The sequence below is a fragment of the Haliotis asinina genome, chromosome 10, assembly GCF_037392515.1.
Source record: "Haliotis asinina isolate JCU_RB_2024 chromosome 10, JCU_Hal_asi_v2, whole genome shotgun sequence".
Taxonomy (NCBI): Eukaryota; Metazoa; Mollusca; class Gastropoda; order Lepetellida; family Haliotidae; genus Haliotis; species Haliotis asinina.
In genome coordinates, this window is record NC_090289.1 from 38,961,673 (window position 1) to 38,971,551 (window position 9,879).

Below are 9,879 nucleotides of genomic sequence, written 5' to 3' on the forward strand. Positions count from 1 at the left end.
TAATGCTTGAGTCTCAATAGAAAGGCATGACAGTTCATAATGATATTACTATGTGCATTTATAATGCCCCAAACTCCACTCATGAGGTGAATGCTCATAGCGCTGACAGTCAAAGCAGGCTTATTATTACCTCGGATAACCCAAGCTGCCTGTTAGGCGCTAGAAGGTTGTAGTCACATGACTTATCCCACCGGGTACCTATTTTATGCTGGGTGAACAGAGCCAATTTTGAATTAAATCACTTGCCTAAGGTGAGATCACATGTATCACGTGTGCTTCGTTGTCACGCCACCACGTTGTATTACACTGCACGTGCAGAAACATTCACAATGAAATATGAAATATCTGTTATATCTATATATCTAAGTCAAGAACAAGTGAGAGATTTACACTTTGAATAACTTGTTATATATATTTAGCGAGATGCAAAACATTAAGTTGAAAGAAGCGTGTTTATTGTTTCACATCATAACAGAAATGTGTGAATATTTCCTTTTGTTTTAAACGATTCCTGATATTTCTGCAGCCTAAGCACTACGTAGCCATTTGGTTAACTGCCTGTACGACTGAAAAGGAAGCTACCGTAATAAACTCGACCTTGATGAACTGGTGTCTTTTCAAAATCTCTGTATTATATGAGTTATCCTATGATTCTTGCGGGTAGTTCCTCACGATTTTAATGAAAATAGTTTTCATTAAAAGAGAGAAACACGGAATAACTACGAAGGGGCATGTTTCACTTTTTAACGTGGATAGTGCCCCACTTATTTAGAAAAGTTAATTACAGCCCTGTGTTTTGTTCCCAATGTAGCGGCTGCGTTTGTCCTCCAAACAACAAAGACGGTGACATTTTGGATGAGCTACTATCCGTCAGTAATGTTATGGTCTCGCACGTTAGAGACTGTTTTGGGTGGTAAGCAGCGAAAGAGTGCATTTTACTGTTCATTTGGTTCAAAATACTCGATTCAATATCAATCCAAACAAAATCAGATATTAAATGCATAAATACATGCTCTCTATCATGTCTTTATCGGCATGATAGCAGTGAAGAAAATGATATTGTGACGTAAAACAGAGACCATTGTGGCGTAATGTTTCATGACGGCAAAGTGTGTAAGTTAATGACGTCATAATAGCTCCAGGGCAGATCTACAAATGCACTCTTTGGCACAGTGAGTTCGCATGGAACTCATGGTGGGAGAATACATATACTCCTACTTACTTTCCTACTTTGTCACTACAACCACATATACTGTATGCAGATAGGTAAATAGATAGATAGATAGAGAGTGAGTGAGTTTAGTTTTACGCCACACTCAGCAATATTCCGGCTATATGGCGGCGGTCTGTAAATAATCGAGTCCAGACCAGACAATTCAGTGATCAACAACATGAGTATCGATCTGCGCAATTGGGAACCGATGACATGTGTCAACCAAGTCAGCGAGCCTGACCACCCGATCCCGTGAGTCGCCTCTTATAAGCAGAGTCGCCTTTTATGGCAAGCATGGGTTGCTGAAGGCCTATTCTACCCCTGGACCTTCACGGGTAATAGATAGGTAGGTAGGTAGGTAGGTAGGTAGAGAGAGAGAGAGAGAGAGAGAGAAAGAGACTCACCCAAGTGTCTACTGATATCAAATATATCAACACGAGTTGATAAAGTAACAAATGTCCGAGGCTTGCAGAGGATATTTTTAAACTTTATCAACGAATGTTGATATAATTGCACAGAATGTGTTAATATTACCATCTCAACGTACAAGTGTTAGGGAATTTACTTACTCAAGTATACATGGCAATGTATGGATTAGGATATTTACACATTTTGTTGATTATGTTATATAATCACAGATTTGGTCGAATGTAAAATGAAATGCATTAAATAAACCCGCCTTCTCTGTATATATATATTTCAAATAAATATTACAGGAGGCAAAATGGGGACTAGCGTATTTTACATGCAGTGACGTTAGATTTCCACAGACTATTTATCCTTGGATTTTAGACAGAATACTGCCTTAGAAATTTTTTTAAATAAGCGACCTGCAAACCGCATCTAGATAGACGGTGTACCGATTGGTGAGTTGAAAAGTTGATGGGAGGGGGGCAATAAAACAGAGAAGTTACACACACGCACGCACGCACACATGCACGCACACACACACACACACAAAGTTCCATTTAGATCTAACTTATGACACGCTGAGTTAATATGACATATCGAGATCGTGATGAATACACGAGACTGTTTCTTTCATTCATAATATAGTCCCAGTTTTTAAGCTGTTGCGTAGAATGTATTTACAGAGAAATATCGTGCCGTGTCGAGGGAGTTTCAATATTTATTCTTGTCTGCGAGTTGTTGTCTTTGTAATCCGAAGCAAGATTGCGTAAAACGTCCCCTCAACATGTGTGAGAGCGTACATCATGTGACGTGTTAGATACATAGATCTACGTATGAATCATATGTGTTTTTCGTATTGTTAATAAAAGAAAACTCATGTTAAGAGACATACCCAGTTTGTCATGTTATAGGCGTTTCGCTGAATACAATAATGATTTCAACTAGACTAACAACTAGTCTCTGAAATGGACATATTTTACTGAAAAAAATGTTCATGGAGAAAAAAAATCAATATAATGAAATGGAGCCCAGAGACTTTCTTCATTTTCAGAAGCTAAGGAAATCTAGACTTGCCACATTTTCTAGACTTGCGTGGGCTTTCTTGGATATATTTATTTCAGGGTCTGTACGGCAGACTAGATTTCAACCATCTTTGTACGTTTCCATAACATGTAACAACAGAAATATACGACTTTAAATAACACCGTGGGTTGTACGGCAGTCAGGAAACTGGAGCTTCCAAATCCGGGCTCAACCCCCGCATGTCTACTGTCAGCAATAAGCACAGGTATATATAATACCCAGTGAGTGAATGAGTAAGTTTTAAGCACCTTTGACAACATTCCAGCAATATCACGACGGGGGACACCAAAAATGGGTTTCATACATTGTACTCATGTGGGGAATCAAACCCGAACCTTCGGTGCCGCTCAACCAGTAGTACTATTAGACCAGACTGACAGTTGGTTAACAGCAAGCACAACAGCCTACACCTTAAAGGCTCTTGCACCCAATCTTTGTGTTAGTAGTAGCATTTGATACTGTGGAGTCACTGTATTCCAGAATCACACATGGGGGTAACAACACAGGAAGCAATCATAAAATGCCCTTATTTTGTGCATGGAGGACAGAGACGAAGGGGAGAGTATACGCATTATTGTTTAAAAGTCGCAGTGAAGAATTTCACTTCGGTAGAATGACTGAGTGAATTTAGTTTTACGCCGCACTGAGTAATATTCCAGTCATACGGCGTCAGTGAGTGTGGGTCAGACAGTCTAGTGATCAGCAGCAGGGCCATCCATCTACGCATTTGGGATACGATGACATGTGGGTCAACCAAGTCAGCGATCCTGACCACCCGATCCCGTTAGTCGCATCCTCCGAGATCATGGGTTACTGAAGACCAATTCTAACTCGGATCAATTCGAATCTGGAGGAGACCGGGCTCAAATCATGACAAACGCTAAAAGATCACTGCAACCGGTTCAGAGACGTTCAATACTCCCAGCAGGGTATTCGGGGTCTCAGAAGTGATGCACATAAAGAGTGGACCTGTATGAATGGCGGCTTATGTCTTGTGAGAGACAGGCGTGTATTCCTAATGAAGAAGTAAGAACATACCTTGAAATGTCCTGTCAGTCACATTACATAAGTTGACATTCATGAATTGTCGCCCTTTATAGGATTATGAGAGCGCCATGAGATCTCTATCGCTTATTGGTGTTAATGGCATAATCAACGTATCACATGACCACGTTATTGTTTTTTGGTGGTTATCTCTTTCAAAGGATGAATTACTCTTTGATACTGGGATACCCACTGAAGTAATGAGGTATACAGCGTGAAACGTGGGTCTTGATTCAGTAGTTTGCTGAAAAACACAACCATCCGTATTAACGAGGCTTGACTGTATATACATACTGCAAATGTATATGGATGACATTGTCAGAGAACAGTGTATAGATTCTTTACAATACATACTTCTAACACCTTTAAATACTCAATCGCCTGCTCCAAATGCCACAAATATACATTCTATACGGGCACCTGTCTTTGCTTGCTTCATTATCACTAAATGGTATTTTAAAATAATGGACGTGCAGTCTCTTTGTTGATCAAAATATTCAAGACTAGCATAAGCATTAAGCGATATATTTCGACAACATGGACTAATACGACTTGTGATCTACGAGTTTCCTCGAGAATACAAATCAATGCATCTTTAAAAGAGAATAATTAAGCGCTGAAAGTATACTCAAGAAAGATCACTCACATAGATCCGAACTTTACAACGTCTTGTTATAGTGACTCGAACGGCTTCCAAAATGTTCATCCACTTGGGGAATGTAAGAAAATCTCCGCTGCTTATTATGCAGAAGCACTCAGCATGGGACTCGTCAGTACTTTACATATAGAAACTAATGAAAATTCAACATAATATTTGAATCAGTGCATATGAACGTGGACTTGTTCAAGTCAGGGGTCGCCGTACGTTTCTACACGCACTATCATATCCCCGTTTCACATCACCGGATGTTTTTATGCATACGAAATGTAATCCCATTCGGAATATAAATATCGCAATATTAAAAGGACAACCGGAAAGACATTCACGGCAGTCACTCTATGGATAGTCACAGGACCCATCTGTTTTCGACAAGTGCCTGACTGTCTGAAAGAGACTTGTGTGAGTTATGGAAGTCCGTGTGTTGTTATTCGGGCGGCGCACATCTGATCGTGGGATTCTGATCGATAAATTTAAAGGGAGAATGAACGCCTGTCACATTTGATATTCAAGATTTGTGATAAATGACGATCTAATCTGGGAAAAATTGAAATTTAATGTAAAAAACATTCCGAATGAGCGTTATCCTAAAGGGACAACCGTTGTGAAGTTATATGCCATCGCGAGACTAAATCGACCATCAATATACATTTAAGAAGGGTTGGTGAATTTTTGTCGTCTTGCCATTTCCATGTATTTGTTATAACGCTGAGTACTGATTTATACATTAGGGCTAAACTGTCTGACCTAGAATATGATCCGTTGTCGTAAGACCTTGTCAAGTTTGTCCCTTTTTTCATAAAATTAATTTTATACAAGCAGGTACATGAATTTGTTTTAGCTATATATCTCTAACCTTGCTAACTCAGAAACGCTAAGATCCTTTGCTAACTCAGAAACGCTAAGATCCTTTGCTAACTCAGAAACGCTAAGATCCTTTGCTAACTCAGAAACGCTAAGATCCTTTGCTAACTCAGAAACGCTGAGATCCTTTGCTAACTCAGAAACGCTAAGATCCTTTGCTAACTCAGAAACGCTAAGATCCTTTGCTAACTCAGAAACGCTAAGATCCTTCCAAGAGATTTAGAAGTTCGTGTAATAATACAGGACAAATCTTATGGAGAACAACATCTTGATTTATTTTTCACAAAGTTTCTGGGCTAGTTCTTACCACTTCGTCCTTCATCCAGGGTGGATGGCCTGACGAAGTGGCAAGAACAGCCCGGAAAAGTTGGTTGGGTGAGAAGTGGCAAAGAACTAGCCCAGAAAAGTTGTGAAAAATAAATCAAGAAGTTGTTATTCCTAAGTTTTGTCTTGTAGCAGAAACGCTAACCCTGATTAACCCTAACTCAGACCACTCACTCTACAACTCTGCAGCTATATGACGAAGGTCTGTCAATATCCGATTCTAAGACAATCAGTTTCAATGAATGACATCATCAGCATTGAACTACGCGACTGTGACACACCAAGTCACCGAGCATAGCCAACTTTCCATATCTCGTCTCTTATGACAATATAAAACATAGATGAAAGTCTGTTTGTTTTTGTGTCCTTGTTGTTTAACGGTCAACTCATCAATATTGCAGCTTTGTGTAGAGTCGGTCTATTTATCATGGATTCTGGATCAAACAATCCAAAGGTCGATAGCATGAGCATCGATCTACGCAACTGGGATACGATGACACGTCAAAGAAAAAACAGCGACCTGAACTGATGGCTCTCAAATTTTGTCAGTTCTTAACAAAGCAAGATGCCTCTTCTTTTGCTGTGTAACTGGCCCAAATATAAAACATGCACACAATGTCATATATCTGTTGCGTAAGAGAGGAAACGAAATGGATTTAAGATTCATGAGAACTTCGATAAAGGAAGAACTCTTAATTGTTGTGCGGTTCGATTGTGTAATCAAACGTACAGTGGTTTAGTAAGAAAAACACTTGAATTTAACGGATCCTGCAAGCCATCTTCCTTGTTGTCTTTTCCGAATCTTGATTAGATCTACGTCTGATCAGTAGTTGGGTTATATGCAAGCTTTAATGTTTATGAAGATTATGGCTGTACAATTTCTTGGACAATATGCCACTAACTGTTTACGTCAAGTCAATTTGAAATAAAGGAGAGGTTGTTGTGAGGTTTATGTGGATCAAAGTTCGATTTCTTTAACAGTGTCCCAAACCCGTGAAAATCCGGGTGAAAATTGGTCTTCAGCAACCCTTCTGCTTACAAGGTCGTAAGAGGTAACTAACGGGATCGATTGGTCAGACATGCTGACTCTGAAGTCACATGTCATCCTATCTAACTTGCGAATGTAGATGCTCATAATGTTGATGACTGGATTGTCTGGTCAAGACTGACGCCATATTGCTGGAATATTTCTGAGTGTGGAGTAAAACTAAACTCACTCATTGTCTCGACAATAGCTGCATGCCTTGAAGGGTGATGACATGTCGCCTGATCCAGTGTGTTGATGATGTTCCTAAAATCCTAAATATCTACATTGGCCCAAAGCACTGTGGCAGATCCTATATGACGAACACACGAGGGGGGCTTGGACTTTTTAATACATTTGAAAACTTCGTCGTCGTAAACTTTGAGAAGCTGAGTTTCTGGACAAAGTGATCACTGATCGGAGAACTGATGTCTTCAGTGGCATTGCTGTCTTGCATCATCTATGTTTGCAGAGAAAAACTACTGAAATAGGCCTGCCGTGAACTTTGAACCTTTGATTCTACTGTATTAAGAAGAGACTGAGTTTAACATACTGTCGTGATGTTTGTTATTGGGGAGCTTGTTTCGACTCTTCAAAGAAACAATACATGCTGTTTCATCGCCAGTTAACCAGTTTATTATAGCTGTTTTTTCGTTTTTAACATAATATACATAACTGATATTTGAAAAAGTACATAATATCTTGATCTATTTTTTTTAACTTAATACATTTGATTTTACTTCAAGATTCAAGTATATTACACTTGGTTACGTCGTTCAGATTTCTTTGTAATGCAGTTATCGGCTCCATCTGTGCTTGTGGTTTTCACAATAAATCCTTAGATGCAGATGTATCTGGTAATATAATTCCGCAATGCAGAGTTGTGTCCTTTGGTCACGCCTGAAACCAGACATATCATAACTTTGATTACAGAACAGTTTCGTTTCCTGTAAACCGGGTTCCGTCCTATTGTGCCCAGAATGTTTAGACCATGTCATTTACAGGATGCATAAATATTAATCAGTATGATTTGATAAGTCTAAGCACTTGTAAATTGCAACACCACGCTTCTCCTAATCCTTGCAAGCACGTCGTACATCGTGCTCTATCGTACAGCGAGCTCTGACAAAACGGAAACCTTGAAATCTGACAACGAGGCTCAGCCGCTAGAAATGTATGGCGGTCTGGTACGGAACTGATATTACATCAATCTCATTGTGCGCTACAGAACTACGCCGAATTAGCACAAAATAAACACATAGCAGGTTTAACCAGTGAGGCAGATGCATTGTGAATCATTTTACGGCCTCATCAAACAGGGGCAGTCTGTGATTCTGAACCTCCACATAAAGTATAGAAATACGGTGATGAAAATGCTGAAAGTGGAAACTTCACTTGTAAATACCAGTTTCTTGTGAAACAAGAAATTGGAATTCAGTTTAATCTGAGGTGTTTGTGGTGTCTATTTTCACTTTCACAGGAGAAAATTCGGATCGGCTGAAAAGTAGGTCATTGTATGAATAGGTTGATAAGACTTGTGTTTCGGTATGACCGTTGGTGCGAATTCAAGTTCACTTAGATTACTTTGAAACGTTTGTCAGAATGCACGATAACTGCATGTGCGTTTCACCGAAGTGGTAAGCGTTTGAGACCTGTCACTTTGATGTATCCTCAAACACTAATAACACTACCATTGGTAATAAAATGAAATATGATGAAAAGGAGCCGTGAGACTTTCTTCATTTGCAGCCTTAAGCTGTTGAAACCTAGACTTGTAACATCTTCTACACTTGCTTTACGAGGGTTGGCTGAAAAGTTCTCAGCCTGAGTGTTTTTTCCCCACCAGGTAGAGACAGGTGTTTGCCACCAACGAGGACAATCATTTAGTGAATCATAGACACAAGAACTACAAACGTACTAATAGTTTTATCCCAACTACAGCTCTTTTGGTAAACCTACCCTCTGAAATCATCAGAAATGGACAAAACTGAATACAGGGCAGTCATCAAGTACTTGCAAAAGAAAGGGATGTCCCCAACACAGATACATGTTGACATGGTCTCCACTCTAGGGGATGATGCTCCTTCATTTTCCACAGTAAAGAAATGGGCTGCAGAATTTAAGCGTGGCAGACAAAGCCTTGATGATGACCCACGCTCAGGAAGGCCTTCAACAGCAACCACTCCAGAAAACATCACGCGAGTGCTCGATATGTTGATGGATGATCGACGATTGACTACTCGACATATTGTTAGTGAAGTGGGCATCTCTCATGAGAGGGTTGAGCATATTATCACCAACGAATTAGGAATGACGAAAGTTTCTGCAAGATGGGTGCCAAAGCTCTTGACAGCAGAACAGAAACGTGTCAGGTTCCAGACGTCCCTTGACAATTTGCGTCTTTTTGAAACAGATCCCGATGATTTTGTGGCACAATTTGTAACCATGGATAAGACCTGGATACATCACTTTCAACCAGAAACAAAACTACAGTCAAAACAGTGGAAGCATCCTGATTCACCAGCTCCGAAGAAAGCCAAGTCTGTTCCTTCAGCTGGAAAGGTGATGGCATCAGTCTTTTGGGATTCCAGGGGTATTCTGCTCATTGATTATCTTGAAAAAGGTCAAACTATCAACGGCAGATACTATGCTGATCTGCTGAACCAGTTGCGAGAAGCAATCAAAGCCAAACGACGAGGGATGATCGCTAAAGGTGTCCTCTTCCACCAAGACAATGCGCCTGCTCACAAATCGGTGGTGGCCATGTCAACAATCCGCGATTGTGGCTTTGAACTCATTGACCATCTTCCTTATTCACCTGATTTGGCTCCTTCTGACTTCCACCTGTTCCCCAAAATGAAAAAGGAACTCGCCGGTCGCCATTTTGCAAGTAATGATGACGTCATTTCCGCTGTGACTGATTTTTTTAGGGTAGCTGAAGATTTCTTCCTGACCGGGATTCGGGCCTTGCAGCATCGCTGGCAAAAGTGTGTGAACTTGGAAGGGGACTATGTAGAAAAATAAATTACAAACGTGGACTTTGTAACTTTTTTTCACAGTGAGGTTTAGAACTTTTCAGCAACCCTCGTAGCTTTCTTTGGTATATATGCTGAGGGTCTTTATGGCAGACTATTCTTGCATATGCTTGAATGAAGAAAATGAATAAAACTGGAGAATCGTCCAGAACATCAGAAATTATACTAGCATTATTTTCTTGAAAGTGATAGACTTGTAACCCTTCTAAATGAATTCTCGTCA